We start from the raw sequence: 5613 nt of genomic DNA, 5'->3' as shown, positions 1-5613 counted from the left end.
TCACCAATGATTTATACAACTGTAACATAACATCCCAACTCCTTTACTCAATGCCTTGGCTGATGCAAAGCATCTGTAATAAAAGTGGATGAACTAATCGCGCAGATAGGTATAAACTTGTACACTATAATTGGGATTATTGAGACATGGCTGCAGGGTGAACAGGGATGAGAACTGAATGTCCCAGGGTATTCAGTATTTAGAAAGTACAAGCAGAAAAGGTGGTGAAGTGGCATTGCTGGTTAAAGTGAAAGTTAAGCAATAGTGAGAAAGTTTATTAGCTGTGACAATGTGAGATCTGTATGGGTCGAGTTGAGAAATACCAAAAGGCAAAACAAAATTGGTGAGTGTCATATATAGTCCCCCAAACTGCAGTGGTGATGTCAAGAATGACATTTAACAGGAAATTAGAGGTACATGTGATAAGAGAGTATTGGTGGCCATGGGTGATTTTAATCTGCATGTAGACTGGGCAAATTGAATTAGCCACGATGCTGCAGTAGGGGAATTCCTAGTGAATATATGGGATGGTTTTCTTTACCAGTATATGGAGGAACCAGCTAGAGAGCAGGCCATCTTAGACTGGGTGCAGTTTTATGAGAAGGGAATCATTGCCAGTCTAGCTACGTGAGACCCCTTGGGGAAGTGTGACCATAACATGACAGAATTTTTTTGTCAAGATGGAGAGTGAGGTTGTTGATTCAGAGACCAGGGTGCTGAACCTTAATAAAGGAAACTACAAGGAAATGAGATGTGAGCTGGCCTTGATAGATTGGGGACAGTTACTTAAATGGATGAGAGCAGGTAGGCAATGGCAAACATTCAAGGAACGCATAGAGGAACTTCAACAACTATTTATTCCTTTCTGTTGCTAAAGCAAAATGGGCAAGAGGGCCAATCCAAAGCTTACAAAGGAACTAAGAGATAATGTCTGATCCAAGGAAGAAGCATTCAGATTGACCAAGAAAAATAATAAATCTGAGGATTGGGAGCAATTTAGAATTCAGCAAAGAAGGGCCAAGGGATTGATTAAGAAGAGGAAAACAGAGTACAAAAGTAAGTTTGCAGGGAACATAAAGACTGCCGCTAAGAGCTTCTATAGATATGTGAAGAGAAAGAGATTGGTAAAGACAAATGTAGTCCCCTACAGACAGGAAGGGGGGAATGTATAATAGCGGACAAAGAAATGGCTGAGGAACTGAATGCATACTTTGGTTCTGTCCTCACAAAAGAGGATACAAATCAGGTACCAGAATTGTTGGAGGATACAAGTTTAGTGAGACAGAAGAACTGAGGGAGATCAATGTTTGTAGAGAAGTGGTGCTGGGAAAATTGTTAGGATTGAAGGATGATAAAGCCAGAGGGCCTGATAATTCACATCCCAGATACTTAAGGAAGTAGCTCTTGAAATTGTGCATACATTGGTGGCTATTTTCCATGATTCTATAGGCTCTGGAACAGTCCCAGCAGATTGGAGGATGGCTATTGTCATTCCAATATTTTAAAAGGGAGGTAGGGAGAAAACCGAATGATAGACTGGTAAGCCTAACATCTGAAGTGGGGAAAATTCTCGAGTCCGTTGTCAAGGATTTTATAGCAGAGCATTTAGAAAGCAGTGGCAGGATTGGACAGGGTTAGCATGGATTTTTTGAAGTGAAAATCATGCTTGACAAATTGGTTAGAATTCTATGCAGATGTAACTAGCAGAGTTGATAAAGGGGAGCTAGTCAAAGTCCCACATAAGAGATTAATGTGCAAGATTAAAGTACTTGGGATTGGGTGAAGTGTATTGACAATGGATAGAAAACTGGTTGGCAGAGAGGAAACAATGGCTCGGAATTAATGGGTCCTTTTCAAATTGGCAGGCAGTAACTAGTGGGGTGCAACAGCAATTGGCGCTGGGATCCCAGCTATTAACAATTTATATAAATGGTTTAGATGAGGGAACAAAATGTAACATCACCAAGTTTGCAGATGATGTCAAGTTGAGTGGGAGGGTGAACTGAGACAAGGATGTAGTGTTCCTTCAACATGATCTCAACAGCTTGGATGAGTGGGCAAATCAATAGCAGATGCAGTATCATTTGGATAAATGCGAGATTATTCACTTGAGAAGCAAAAACAAGAAGGCAGATTTCTACCTGAATGGCTATTAATTGGGAAAGGAGAATGTGCAGCAGGACCTGGGTATCCTTGTGCACTAGTTGCTGAAGTTAAGTGTGCAGGTGCAGCAGGCAGTAGAAGGTAAATGGTATGTTTGCCTTCATTGTGAGAGGTTTCGAGTACAGGAGCAGGGATATGTTGTTGCAGTTGTACAGGGCTTTGGTGAGACCACACCTGGAATATTGTGTGCAGTTTTGGTATTCTATTCTGAGGAAGGATGCTCTTGCTCTTGAGGGAGTGCAGCAAAGATTTACCAGGCTGATTCCGGGGATGGCAGGTCTGACATATGAGGAGAGATTGACTAGGTTGGGATTGTTTTCACTACAGCTTAGATGAATAAAGGGCAGATCTCATGGAAACTTATAAAATTCTAATAGGACTGGACAGGGTAGATGTAGGGAGGATGTTCCCTATGGTGAGTGTGTCCAGAACCAGGGGCCACAGTCTGAGGATTCGGGGTAGATGGTTTAGGACAGAAATGAGGAAACATTTCTTCACCCAAAGAGTGGTGGGCCTGTGGAATTCATTACCACAGGAAGTAGTTGATGCTAAAACATTGAATATATTCAAGAGGTGGCTAGATATAGCGTGAATGGGGTTAAAGGTCATGGGGAGAAAGTAAGATTAGGCTGTTGAGTTGGACAATTGGCCATGATTGTGGAGAATGCTGGAGCAGGCTTGAAGGGCTGAATGGCCTCCTCCTGCTCCTATCTTCCATGTTTTTATGTTTCTATGAAGGCCAGCATGCTAAATGCCTTCTTCAGCACCGTCTCCACCTGTGACACCGCTTTCAATGAACTATGTACGTGTACTCCTAGGTTCCTCTGTTCCACAATACTCCTCAGGTCCTTCCCATTTACTGTATAAGTCCTACCTTGGTTTGACTTTCCAAAATGCAACACCCCACACTTACCTGTAATGAATTGCACTTGCCAATCCTCAGCCCACTTCCTAATCTGATCAAGATCCCCTTGTAATTTTTGTTAACCTTCTTTGCTATCAATGAAACCTCCTAATTTTGTATCATCCACAAGTTTACTAATCTTGCCTTGTACATTCACACCCAGATTATTTGTGTCAATAACAAATAACAAAGGTCCCAGCACTGCCCTCTGTTGCACACGACTAGTCACAGGCCTCTTGTCTAAGAAACAATCTTGAACTATCAGTGTTTGCTTCCTACCATCAAGACAATTTCGAACCCAATTAGCTAGCTGTCCTTGGGTTTCATGCAATCTAACTTTCATGACTAGGCTGCCGTGTGTGACCTTGTTGTCTTCATGGTGTTTGAGAAATATTCACCTGGGCATGAGGACAGCTCCTCTGTTCTTTACAATAATTTCAGGAGATGTTTTGCCCCTATATGAGAGGGCAGATCTGAAAGGCAATGTAACATTTCCTCAACACTTCTCTGGGGTACCTGATTGGCACTACGTCCACAATTATCCATTCCTTCCGCCAGTAGCAGCAGTGTGTACAATCTACAGGATGCACTGCAGAAACTCACCAAAGATCCTCAGACAACACTTTCCCAACCCACAACTACGACCATCATAAAAGGACAAGGGCAGCAGATAAATGGAAACACTATCACCTTCAAGTTTCCCTCTAAGACACGCACTATCATGGCTTCAAAATATATTGCTACTCCTTCACTGACTCTGGGTCAAAGTCCTGGAATTCCCTCCCAAATGCATTGTGGGTCAATACACATCATGTTGACTGTAGCGGTTTAAAGAAGGCAGCACACCATCACCTTCTCAAGGGCAACTAGGGACAATTAAGCTGGCCAGCAGGGACACTCACATCCCACATATGAAGAAAAGTATCTGAGGATGTGAAGTTACAGCTTTCTGATAGAAACATGCAGTCATACAATCATTAATAGGGTAGACGTAGTTCATCTGGCACAATGAGCTGGCTCTGCCATTCAATAAGATCATGGCTGATGTGAAAATCTGAGCCTTTAGTCTACAAATGGGTCAAGTCAGTAGGCAAAAGCTTGTCAAATAGTATATAATGTGGTATTTATGAGGCCATACAAATGTGGTATAATGTGATGAGATACATGAGGTAGTTCACGTTGGCTGAAATAAAAACAAAAAAGCAAAACATCATTTAGAAGGAGGAAGATTGCAGAATGCTGCTTTACAGAGACAGCTAGCCATCCTTATGCATGAATCACAGAAAAAGGTTGAACAAATAATTAGAAAGGTAAATAGAACATTCTCCTTTTCTGGAAAGGGGATGAGTATAAATGTTAGTAAGTCTTGCTACAACAAGTATTGTACATTACTTTGGTGCGACCACACCTCGAGTATCGCAAATCGTGCTGATCTCCTTACTTCAAGAGGAATATACATTTACTGAAAGCCATTCCAAGAAAGATCACTAAGCTGATTTCTGGGATGAAGGTGTTATCTTATGAAAGGTTTAACATATGGCTCTCTGATGAAGGGTCTAGGCCCGAAACGTCAGCTTTTGTGCTCCTGACATGCTGCTTGGCCTGCTGTGTTCATCCAGCTTCACACTTTATTATCTTGGATTCTCCAGCATCTGCAGTTCCCATTATCACTGAACATATGGCTCTATACTTATTAGAGTTCAGAGGATTTTGAAGGAAATGAGAGATGGTAGGGAAGTTATATTCTGAGGAGGTCTTGACAAGTAGGTCTTGAGATCGTGCTTCTCCTTGTGTGGGAATCTCAGACTAGAGGCATAATTTCAGAGTAAGGGATCGCTCATAAAGACTGAGATGAGAAAGATTATTTTCTTTCACTTAGACCATTATTGTTGGAAGTTTTTTTCTCCATAGCACCATGGAGGCTTGTCAATGAATATACTTATGGCTGTGATAGGCAGATTCTTGATCAACAAGGTTGCCCAATGTTATGGGGGAGGGCAGGAAAGCCAGATTTTGCCATTAAAACTATTTCCAGTTGTGGGAGCCCAGACCAAGGGCACTTAATGACAAGTTAGTGGTGGCACTAACAAGCACTTCTTCATAAAATGGAAATTGCAATTTCCAGAAGATGTTGAGTTGAGATCAGTTGAATCAAGAACTGTGAAACTAAGATTTGTAAATGGAGATGCAATACAGATAAGTGGTGATTTACGTAAATTAAGGAACAGTTTGTAGAAGCTGAATGGCCATTCCTTCCTATATAGGTTCAGGCATGTACATTGCCACTAGGAGGGGGTTGGCATCCATCAAATCCGTAATCAAACCTTTTTACATGAAAACAAAATCCCAGGAAATTTGGGATGAGGGTGAGTCAGTTGGGTTATAGCTCTATACCCTTAGGATCTGACGAAGCCGTAGGTTCGTCGCAAACCTGCATTCTCTCTTCTGAATTCCAACAGGGGGAGACAGCCATGCGCAGCGGCCACTTAGATCAGAGTTAAGGATGTAAAGTGAGCTGATCACGACAGACGGAAATACGACATCAC

The sequence above is a fragment of the Stegostoma tigrinum genome, chromosome 16, assembly GCF_030684315.1.
Source record: "Stegostoma tigrinum isolate sSteTig4 chromosome 16, sSteTig4.hap1, whole genome shotgun sequence".
NCBI lineage: Eukaryota > Metazoa > Chordata > Chondrichthyes > Orectolobiformes > Stegostomatidae > Stegostoma > Stegostoma tigrinum.
Note: the sequence above shows the minus strand (reverse complement) of the source record.